This window comes from Anopheles funestus, chromosome 3RL (genome assembly GCF_943734845.2).
Source record: "Anopheles funestus chromosome 3RL, idAnoFuneDA-416_04, whole genome shotgun sequence".
Classification (NCBI taxonomy): domain Eukaryota; kingdom Metazoa; phylum Arthropoda; class Insecta; order Diptera; family Culicidae; genus Anopheles; species Anopheles funestus.
The window spans coordinates 66,711,716-66,724,114 of record NC_064599.1 but is presented as its reverse complement, the minus strand read 5'-3'; the positions used below and the strand labels follow the sequence as shown (position 1 = coordinate 66,724,114).

Sequence of the window (12,399 nt, the reverse complement as noted above, 5' to 3'; positions counted from 1 at the left end):
GTTTCAAGCATTATTTGAGTGAAAAGAAACTCATTGCAACCAATTGGCATTAAAATAAATCAATTTAAATTTTTTTGAAAAATTTCTCAAAAAATGGCAAGGGGTACCCCTTACGAAATTTTCGAGTTGAAAATTTTTTGAAATTTTTTTTCTCATTTTTTATTCTTTTTTTAATTTAAAGCATTAATTGAGTGAAAAGAAACTTATTGCAACAAATTCGCAATAAAAAATATCACATTTAAAAATTTTGCTGAATTGCAGAAAAATGAGGAAAATTTTACATTTTCTTAAACAGGCTAAGCAACTTGGTTCCTCGCATAACTTTTGGCACAGACATCTGAGGGCATGGCCGTCCAAGAAGAAAATGTAGCCATTGGTGCCATCTATCGACCACAGGTTAAAGATTGGCGATCCGTTGGATGTAGATCGAGTTATAGGCAAAAGTTGGTGCAAAAATGAGGAAAATTTTACATTTTCTCAAACAGGGTAAGGAACTTGGTTCCTCGCATAACTTCTGACACAGACATCTGAGGGCTTGGCCGTCCACGAAGGAAATGTAGCCATTGGTGCCATCTATCGACCACAAGTTAAAGATTGGCGATCCGTTGGATACCGACCGAGTTATAGGCAAAACTTGGGGCAAAAATGAGCCTTATGAAATTTTCAAATTTATAGATTTTTCACATTTTTTATTATTTTTTACTCTTTTTTTTGTTTCAAGCATCATTTGAGTGAAAAGAAACTCATTGCAACCAATTGGCATTAAAATAAATCAATTTAAATTTTTTTGCAAAATTTCTCAAAAAAATGGCAAGGGGTAACCCTTATGAAATTTTCGAGTTGAAAAATTTTTTTAATTTTTTTAAAATATTTTTTATTCTTTTTTTATTGAAAGCATTATTTGAGTTAAAAGAAACTTATTGCAATAAATTCGCAATAAAAAATATCACATTTAAAAATTTTACTGAATTGCAGAAAAATGAGGAAAATTTTACATTTTCTCAAACAGGGTAAGGAACTTGGTTCCTCGCATAACTTTTGGCACAGACATCTGAGGGCATGGCCGTCCAAGAAGAAAATGTAGCCATTGGTGCCATCTATCGACCACAGGCTAAAGATTGGCGATCCGTTGGATACCGACCGAGTTATAGGCAAAACTTGGGGCAAAAATGAGCCTTATGAAATTTTCAAATTTATAGATTTTTCACATTTTTTATTATTTTTTACTCTTTTTTTTGTTTCAAGCATTATTTGAGTGAAAAGAAACTCATTGCAACCAATTGGCATTAAAATAAATCAATTTAAATTTTTTTGAAAAATTTCTCAAAAAAATGGCAAGGGGTACCCCTTATGAAATTTTCGAGTTGAAAATTTTTTGAAATTTTTTTTCTCATTTTTTATTCTTTTTTTAATTTAAAGCATTATTTGAGTGAAAAGAAACTTATTGCAACAAATTCGCAATAAAAAATATCACATTTAAAAATTTTGCTGAATTGCAGAAAAATGAGGAAAATTTTACATTTTCTCAAACAGGGTAAGCAACTTGGTTCCTCGAATAACTTCTGACACAGACATCTGAGGGCTTGGCCGTCCAAGAAGAAAATGTAGCCATTGGTGCCATCTATCGACCACAGGCTAAAGATTGGCGATCCGTTGGATACCGACCGAGTTATAGGCAAAACTTGGGGCAAAAATGAGCCTTATGAAATTTTCAAATTTATAGATTTTTCACATTTTTTATTATTTTTTACTCTTTTTTTTGTTTCAAGCATTATTTGAGTGAAAAGAAACTCATTGCAACCAATTGGCATTAAAATAAATCAATTTAAATTTTTTTGAAAAATTTCTCAAAAAAATGGCAAGGGGTACCCCTTATGAAATTTTCGAGTTGAAAATTTTTTGAAATTTTTTTTCTCATTTTTTATTCTTTTTTTAATTTAAAGCATTAATTGAGTGAAAAGAAACTTATTGCAATAAATTCGCAATAAAAAATATCACATTTAAAAATTTTGCTGAATTGCAGAAAAATGAGGAAAATTTTACATTTTCTTAAACAGGGTAAGCAACTTGGTTCCTCGCATAACTTTTGGCACAGACATCTGAGGGCATGGCCGTCCAAGAAGAAAATGTAGCCATTGGTGCCATCTATCGACCACAAGTTAAAGATTGGCGATCCGTTGGATGTAGATCGAGTTATAGGCAAAGGTTGGTGCAAAAATGAGGAAAATTTTTCATTTTCTCAAACAGGGTAAGGAACTTGGTTCCTCGAATAACTTCTGACACAGACATCTGAGGGCTTGGCCGTCCAAGAAGAAAATGTAGCCATTGGTGCCATCTATCGACCACAAGTTAAAGATTGGCGATCCGTTGGATACCGACCGAGTTATAGGCAAAACTTGGGGCAAAAATGAGCCTTATGAAATTTTCAAATTTATAGATTTTTCACATTTTTTATTATTTTTTACACTTTTTTTTTTGTTTCAAGCATTATTTGAGTGAAAAGAAACTCATTGCAACCAATTGGCATTAAAATAAATCAATTTAAATTTTTTTGAAAAATTTCTCAAAAAAATGGCAAGGGGTACCCCTTATGAAATTTTCGAGTTGAAAATTTTTTGAAATTTTTTTTCTCATTTTTTATTCTTTTTTTAATTTAAAGCATTATTTGAGTGAAAAGAAACTTATTGCAATAAATTCGCAATAAAAAATATCACATTTAAAAATTTTGCTGAATTGCAGAAAAATGAGGAAAATTTTACATTTTCTTAAACAGGGTAAGCAACTTGGTTCCTCGCATAACTTTTGGCACAGACATCTGAGGGCATGGCCGTCCAAGAAGAAAATGTAGCCATTGGTGCCATCTATCGACCACAGGTTAAAGATTGGCGATCCGTTGGATGTAGATCGAGTTATAGGCAAAAGTTGGTGCAAAAATGAGGAAAATTTTACATTTTCTCAAACAGGGTAAGGAACTTGGTTCCTCGCATAACTTCTGACACAGACATCTGAGGGCTTGGCCGTCCACGAAGGAAATGTAGCCATTGGTGCCATCTATCGACCACAAGTTAAAGATTGGCGATCCGTTGGATACCGACCGAGTTATAGGCAAAACTTGGGGCAAAAATGAGCCTTATGAAATTTTCAAATTTATAGATTTTTCACATTTTTTATTATTTTTTACTCTTTTTTTTGTTTCAAGCATCATTTGAGTGAAAAGAAACTCATTGCAACCAATTGGCATTAAAATAAATCAATTTAAATTTTTTTGCAAAATTTCTCAAAAAAATGGCAAGGGGTACCCCTTATGAAATTTTCGAGTTGAAAATTTTTTGAAATTTTTTTTCTCATTTTTTATTCTTTTTTTAATTTAAAGCATTATTTGAGTGAAAAGAAACTTATTGCAACAAATTCGCAATAAAAAATATCACATTTAAAAATTTTGCTGAATTGCAGAAAAATGAGGAAAATTTTACATTTTCTCAAACAGGGTAAGCAACTTGGTTCCTCGAATAACTTCTGACACAGACATCTGAGGGCTTGGCCGTCCAAGAAGAAAATGTAGCCATTGGTGCCATCTATCGACCACAGGCTAAAGATTGGCGATCCGTTGGATACCGACCGAGTTATAGGCAAAACTTGGGGCAAAAATGAGCCTTATGAAATTTTCAAATTTATAGATTTTTCACATTTTTTATTATTTTTTACTCTTTTTTTTGTTTCAAGCATTATTTGAGTGAAAAGAAACTCATTGCAACCAATTGGCATTAAAATAAATCAATTTAAATTTTTTTGAAAAATTTCTCAAAAAAATGGCAAGGGGTACCCCTTATGAAATTTTCGAGTTGAAAATTTTTTGAAATTTTTTTTCTCATTTTTTATTCTTTTTTTAATTTAAAGCATTATTTGAGTGAAAAGAAACTTATTGCAACAAATTCGCAATAAAAAATATCACATTTAAAAATTTTGCTGAATTGCAGAAAAATGAGGAAAATTTTACATTTTCTCAAACAGGGTAAGGAACTTGGTTCCTCGCATAACTTTTGGCACAGACATCTGAGGGCATGGCCGTCCAAGAAGAAAATGTAGCCATTGGTGCCATCTATCGACCACAGGTTAAAGATTGGCGATCCGTTGGATGTAGATCGAGTTATAGGCAAAAGTTGGTGCAAAAATGAGGAAAATTTTACATTTTCTCAAACAGGGTAAGGAACTTGGTTCCTCGAATAACTTCTGACACAGACATCTGAGGGCTTGGCCGTCCAAGAAGAAAATGTAGCCATTGGTGCCATCTATCGACCACAAGTTAAAGATTGGCGATCCGTTGGATACCGACCGAGTTATAGGCAAAACTTGGGGCAAAAATGAGCCTTATGAAATTTTCAAATTTATAGATTTTTCACATTTTTTATTATTTTTTACTCTTTTTTTTGTTTCAAGCATTATTTGAGTGAAAAGAAACTCATTGCAACCAATTGGCATTAAAATAATTCAATTTAAATTTTTTTGAAAAATTTCTCAAAAAATAGCAAGGGGTACCCCTTATGAAATTTTCGAGTTGAAAATTGTTTAAAATTTTTTTTCTCATTTTTTATTCTTTTTTTAATTTAAAGCATTAATTGAGTGAAAAGAAACTTATTGCAATAAATTCGCAATAAAAAATATCACATTTAAAAATTTTGCTGAATTGCAGAAAAATGAGGAAAATTTTACATTTTCTCAAACAGGGTAAGCAACTTGGTTCCTCGCATAACTTTTGGCACAGACATCTGAGGGCATGGCCGTCCAAGAAGAAAATGTAGCCATTGGTGCCATCTATCGACCACAGGTTAAAGATTGGCGATCCGTTGGATGTAGATCGAGTTATAGGCAAAAGTTGGTGCAAAAATGAGGAAAATTTTACATTTTCTCAAACTTGGTAAGGAACTTGGTTCCTCGAATAACTTCTGACACAGACATCTGAGGGCTTGGCCGTCCAAGAAGAAAATGTAGACCACAGGTTAAAGATTGGCGATCCGTTGGATGTAGATCGAGTTATAGGCAAAAGTTGGTGCAAAAATGAGGAAAATTTTACATTTTCTTAAACAGGGTAAGCAACTTGGTTCCTCGAATAACTTCTGACACAGACATCTGAGGGCTTGGCCGTCCACGAAGGAAATGTAGCCATTGGTGCCATCTATTGACCACAGGCTAAAGATTGGCGATCCGTTCGATACCGACCGAGTTATATACAAAAATTGGTGCAAGAATGAGGAAAATTTTACATTTTCTCAAACAGGGTAAGCAACTTGGATTCTCGAATAACTTCCTACACAGACTTCTGAGAGCATGGCCGTCCACGAAGGAAATGTAGCCATTGGTACCATCTATCGACCACAGGCTAAAGATTGGCGATCCGTTGGATACCGCCCGAGTAATAGGCAAAATTTGGTGCAAAAATGAGGAAAATTTTACATTTTCTTAAACAGGGTAAGCAACTTGGTTCCTCGCATAACTTTTGGCACAGACATCTGAGGGCATGGCCGTCCAAGAAGAAAATGTAGCCATTGGTGCCATCTATCGACCACAGGCTAAAGATTGGCGATCCGTTGGATACCGACCGAGTTATAGGCAAAACTTGGGGCAAAAATGAGCCTTATGAAATTTTCAAATTTATAGATTTTTCACATTTTTTATTATTTTTTACTCTTTTTTTTTGTTTCAAGCATTATTTGAGTGAAAAGAAACTCATTGCAACCAATTGGCATTAAAATAAATCAATTTAAATTTTTTTGAAAAATTTCTCAAAAAATGGCAAGGGGTACCCCTTATGAAATTTTCGAGTTGAAAATTTTTTGAAATTTTTTTTCTCATTTTTTATTCTTTTTTTAATTTAAAGCATTAATTGAGTGAAAAGAAACTTATTGCAACAAATTCGCAATAAAAAATATCACATTTAAAAATTTTGCTGAATTGCAGAAAAATGAGGAAAATTTTACATTTTCTTAAACAGGCTAAGCAACTTGGTTCCTCGCATAACTTTTGGCACAGACATCTGAGGGCATGGCCGTCCAAGAAGAAAATGTAGCCATTGGTGCCATCTATCGACCACAGGTTAAAGATTGGCGATCCGTTGGATGTACATCGAGTTATAGGCAAAAGTTGGTGCAAAAATGAGGAAAATTTTACATTTTCTCAAACAGGGTAAGGAACTTGGTTCCTCGCATAACTTCTGACACAGACATCTGAGGGCTTGGCCGTCCACGAAGGAAATGTAGCCATTGGTGCCATCTATCGACCACAAGTTAAAGATTGGCGATCCGTCGGATACCGACCGAGTTATAGGCAAAACTTGGGGCAAAAATGAGCCTTATGAAATTTTCAAATTTATAGATTTTTCACATTTTTTATTATTTTTTACTCTTTTTTTTGTTTCAAGCATCATTTGAGTGAAAAGAAACTCATTGCAACCAATTGGCATTAAAATAAATCAATTTAAATTTTTTTGAAAAATTTCTCAAAAAAATGGCAAGGGGTACCCCTTATGAAATTTTCGAGTTGAAAATTTTTTGAAATTTTTTTTCTCATTTTTTATTCTTTTTTTAATTTAAAGCATTAATTGAGTGAAAAGAAACTTATTGCAATAAATTCGCAATAAAAAATATCACATTTAAAAATTTTGCTGAATTGCAGAAAAATGAGGAAAATTTTACATTTTCTTAAACAGGCTAAGCAACTTGGTTCCTCGCATAACTTTTGGCACAGACATCTGAGGGCATGGCCGTCCAAGAAGAAAATGTAGCCATTGGTGCCATCTATCGACCACAAGTTAAAGATTGGCGATCCGTTGGATACCGACCGAGTTATAGGCAAAACTTGGGGCAAAAATGAGCCTTATGACATTTTCAAATTTATAGATTTTTCACATTTTTTATTATTTTTTACTCTTTTTTTTTTGTTTCAAGCATTATTTGAGTGAAAAGAAACTCATTGCAACCAATTGGCATTAAAATAAATCAATTTAAATTTTTTTGAAAAATTTCTCAAAAAAATGGCAAGGGGTACCCCTTATGAAATTTTCGAGTTGAAAATTTTTTGAAATTTTTTTTCTCATTTTTTATTCTTTTTTTAATTTAAAGCATTATTTGAGTGAAAAGAAACTTATTGCAATAAATTCGCAATAAAAAATATCACATTTAAAAATTTTGCTGAATTGCAGAAAAATGAGGAAAATTTTACATTTTCTTAAACAGGCTAAGCAACTTGGTTCCTCGCATAACTTTTGGCACAGACATCTGAGGGCATGGCCGTCCAAGAAGAAAATGTAGCCATTGGTGCCATCTATCGACCACAGGTTAAAGATTGGCGATCCGTTGGATGTACATCGAGTTATAGGCAAAAGTTGGTGCAAAAATGAGGAAAATTTTACATTTTCTCAAACAGGGTAAGGAACTTGGTTCCTCGCATAACTTCTGACACAGACATCTGAGGGCTTGGCCGTCCACGAAGGAAATGTAGCCATTGGTGCCATCTATCGACCACAAGTTAAAGATTGGCGATCCGTTGGATACCGACCGAGTTATAGGCAAAACTTGGGGCAAAAATGAGCCTTATGAAATTTTCAAATTTATAGATTTTTCACATTTTTTATTATTTTTTACTCTTTTTTTTGTTTCAAGCATCATTTGAGTGAAAAGAAACTCATTGCAACCAATTGGCATTAAAATAAATCAATTTAAATTTTTTTGAAAAATTTCTCAAAAAAATGGCAAGGGGTACCCCTTATGAAATTTTCGAGTTGAAAATTTTTTGAAATTTTTTTTCTCATTTTTTATTCTTTTTTTAATTTAAAGCATTAATTGAGTGAAAAGAAACTTATTGCAATAAATTCGCAATAAAAAATATCACATTTAAAAATTTTGCTGAATTGCAGAAAAATGAGGAAAATTTTACATTTTCTTAAACAGGCTAAGCAACTTGGTTCCTCGCATAACTTTTGGCACAGACATCTGAGGGCATGGCCGTCCAAGAAGAAAATGTAGCCATTGGTGCCATCTATCGACCACAAGTTAAAGATTGGCGATCCGTTGGATACCGACCGAGTTATAGGCAAAACTTGGGGCAAAAATGAGCCTTATGACATTTTCAAATTTATAGATTTTTCACATTTTTTATTATTTTTTACTCTTTTTTTTTGTTTCAAGCATTATTTGAGTGAAAAGAAACTCATTGCAACCAATTGGCATTAAAATAAATCAATTTAAATTTTTTTGAAAAATTTCTCAAAAAAATGGCAAGGGGTACCCCTTATGAAATTTTCGAGTTGAAAATTTTTTGAAATTTTTTTTCTCATTTTTTATTCTTTTTTTAATTTAAAGCATTATTTGAGTGAAAAGAAACTTATTGCAACAAATTCGCAATAAAAAATATCACATTTAAAAATTTTGCTGAATTGCAGAAAAATGAGGAAAATTTTACATTTTCTTAAACAGGGTAAGCAACTTGGTTCCTCGCATAACTTTTGGCACAGACATCTGAGGGCATGGCCGTCCAAGAAGAAAATGTAGCCATTGGTGCCATCTATCGACCACAGGTTAAAGATTGGCGATCCGTTGGATGTACATCGAGTTATAGGCAAAAGTTGGTGCAAAAATGAGGAAAATTTTACATTTTCTCAAACAGGGTAAGGAACTTGGTTCCTCGCATAACTTCTGGCACAGACATCTGAGGGCTTGGCCGTCCACGAAGGAAATGTAGCCATTGGTGCCATCTATCGACCACAGGCTAAAGATTGGCGATCCGTTGGATACCTACCGAGTTATAGGCAAAACTTGGGGCAAAAATGAGCCTTATGAAATTTTCAAATTTATAGATTTTTCACATTTTTTATTATTTTTTACTCTTTTTTTTGTTTCAAGCATCATTTGAGTGAAAAGAAACTCATTGCAACCAATTGGCATTAAAATAAATCAATTTAAATTTTTTTGCAAAATTTCTCAAAAAAATGGCAAGGGGTACCCCTTATGAAATTTTCGAGTTGAAAATTTTTTGAAATTTTTTTTCTCATTTTTTATTCTTTTTTTAATTTAAAGCATTAATTGAGTGAAAAGAAACTTATTGCAATAAATTCGCAATAAAAAATATCACATTTAAAAATTTTGCTGAATTGCAGAAAAATGAGGAAAATTTTACATTTTCTTAAACAGGCTAAGCAACTTGGTTCCTCGCATAACTTTTGGCACAGACATCTGAGGGCATGGCCGTCCAAGAAGAAAATGTAGCCATTGGTGCCATCTATCGACCACAAGTTAAAGATTGGCGATCCGTTGGATACCGACCGAGTTATAGGCAAAACTTGGGGCAAAAATGAGCCTTATGACATTTTCAAATTTATAGATTTTTCACATTTTTTATTATTTTTTACTCTTTTTTTTTGTTTCAAGCATTATTTGAGTGAAAAGAAACTCATTGCAACCAATTGGCATTAAAATAAATCAATTTAAATTTTTTTGAAAAATTTCTCAAAAAAATGGCAAGGGGTACCCCTTATGAAATTTTCGAGTTGAAAATTTTTTGAAATTTTTTTTCTCATTTTTTATTCTTTTTTTAATTTAAAGCATTATTTGAGTGAAAAGAAACTTATTGCAACAAATTCGCAATAAAAAATATCACATTTAAAAATTTTGCTGAATTGCAGAAAAATGAGGAAAATTTTACATTTTCTTAAACAGGGTAAGCAACTTGGTTCCTCGCATAACTTTTGGCACAGACATCTGAGGGCATGGCCGTCCAAGAAGAAAATGTAGCCATTGGTGCCATCTATCGACCACAAGTTAAAGATTGGCGATCCGTTGGATACCGACCGAGTTATAGGCAAAACTTGGGGCAAAAATGAGCCTTATGACATTTTCAAATTTATAGATTTTTCACATTTTTTATTATTTTTTACTCTTTTTTTTTGTTTCAAGCATTATTTGAGTGAAAAGAAACTCATTGCAACCAATTGGCATTAAAATAAATCAATTTAAATTTTTTTGAAAAATTTCTCAAAAAAATGGCAAGGGGTACCCCTTATGAAATTTTCGAGTTGAAAATTTTTTGAAATTTTTTTTCTCATTTTTTATTCTTTTTTTAATTTAAAGCATTATTTGAGTGAAAAGAAACTTATTGCAACAAATTCGCAATAAAAAATATCACATTTAAAAATTTTGCTGAATTGCAGAAAAATGAGGAAAATTTTACATTTTCTTAAACAGGGTAAGCAACTTGGTTCCTCGCATAACTTTTGGCACAGACATCTGAGGGCATGGCCGTCCAAGAAGAAAATGTAGCCATTGGTGCCATCTATCGACCACAAGTTAAAGATTGGCGATCCGTTGGATACCGACCGAGTTATAGGCAAAACTTGGGGCAAAAATGAGCCTTATGACATTTTCAAATTTATAGATTTTTCACATTTTTTATTATTTTTTACTCTTTTTTTTTTGTTTCAAGCATTATTTGAGTGAAAAGAAACTCATTGCAACCAATTGGCATTAAAATAAATCAATTTAAATTTTTTTGAAAAATTTCTCAAAAAAATGGCAAGGGGTACCCCTTATGAAATTTTCGAGTTGAAAATTTTTTGAAATTTTTTTTCTCATTTTTTATTCTTTTTTTAATTTAAAGCATTATTTGAGCGAAAAGAAATTTATTGCAATAAATTCGCAATAAAAAATATCACATTTAAAAATTTTGCTGAATTGCAGAAAAATGAGGAAAATTTTACATTTTCTTAAACAGGGTAAGCAACTTGGTTCCTCGCATAACTTTTGGCACAGACATCTGAGGGCATGGCCGTCCAAGAAGAAAATGTAGCCATTGGTGCCATCTATCGACCACAGGTTAAAGATTGGCGATCCGTTGGATGTAGATCGAGTTATAGGCAAAGGTTGGTGCAAAAATGAGGAAAATTTTACATTTTCTCAAACAGGGTAAGGAACTTGGTTCCTCGCATAACTTCTGGCACAGACATCTGAGGGCATGGCCGTCCAAGAAGAAAATGTAGCCATTGGTGCCATCTATCGACCACAGGTTAAAGATTGGCGATCCGTTGGATACCGACCGAGTTATAGCCAAAATTTGGTGCAAAAATGAGCCTTAGTAAATTTTGATTTTTTTGATTTTTTTTATTTTTTTATTATTTTTCACTCTTTTTTTTATTTCAAGCATTACTTGAGTGAAAAGAAACACATTGCAACCAATTGGCATTAAAATAAATCAATTTTAGTTTTTTTGCAAAATTTCTCAAAAAAAACGTAAGGGGTAAACCTTATGAAATTTTCGAGTGGAAATTTTTTTTGAAATTTTTTTCTTATTTTTTATTCTTTTTTTAATTTAAAGCATTATTTGAGTGAAAAGAAACTTATTGCAACAAATTCGCAATAAAATATATCACATTTAAAAATTTTGCTGAATTGCAGAAAAATGAAGAAAATTTTACATTTTCTTAAACAGTGTAAGCAACTTGGTTCCTCGCATAACTTTTGGCACAGACATCTGAGGGCATGGCCGTCCAAGAAGAAAATGTAGCCATTGGTGCCATCTATCGACCACAAGTTAAAGATTGGCGATCCGTTGGATACCAACCGAGTTATAGGCAAAACTTGGGGCAAAAATGAGCCTTATGAAATTTTCAAATTTATAGATTTTTCACATTTTTTATTATTTTTTACTCTTTTTTTTGTTTCAAGCATTACTTGAGTGAACAGAAACTCATTGCAACCAATTGGCATTAAAATAAATCAATTTTAGTTTTTTTGAAAAATTTCTCAAAAAAATGGCAAGGGGTACCCCTTATGAAATTTTCGAGTGGAAAATTTATTTTTGAAATTTTTTTCTGATTTTTTTTTCTTTTTTTAATTTAAAGCATTATTTGAGTGACAAGAAACTTTTTGCAACAAATTCGCAATCAAATATATCACATTTAAAAATTTTGCTGAATTGCAGAAAAATGAGCCTTATGAAATTTTCATTTTTTTTAATTTTTTTTTAATTTTTTTTATTATTTTGTGTTTCATTTAAAGCATTATTTAAGTGAAAAGAAACTTACTTCAACCAATTGGCAATAAAATAAATCAATAAAAAACAACAAGTGATTTCAAAAGTTCTGGCCGGGCGAGGGGTCATTTTTCTAGGCCCTTACTGAGAATCCTCGGGACCCCTAAGGGGAGGCAGAACCGATGGAATAAAATAAATAAAGTGTTACAATATTGTTAGAAATCCACATTAAATTCTACAAGCGCCAAAAATTTCTGGGCCGCTATAGCCTCGGGGGCCCCCCGTGGCCGCTAAGTTTGCTTAATGGATAATCCGCATCTGGTTAAGATAGTCAATATCCAAATCGTTTATCCTAAACAATCACACAAATGGTACACTCGTAAA

The 12,399-nt window shown here is 32.4% G+C and overlaps 1 long non-coding RNA gene across 1 annotated transcript; it reads left to right on the top strand.

Annotated features, from left to right (window-relative positions):
* The first annotated feature begins 287 nt into the window (after positions 1-287).
* Positions 288-11,736, top strand: LOC125772411 (uncharacterized). Its single transcript, XR_007419464.1, has 3 exons — positions 288-586; positions 3,589-4,872; positions 10,907-11,736. It is a non-coding gene; the product is annotated as an uncharacterized LOC125772411 (long non-coding RNA).
* Positions 11,737-12,399: the final 663 nt, after the last annotated feature.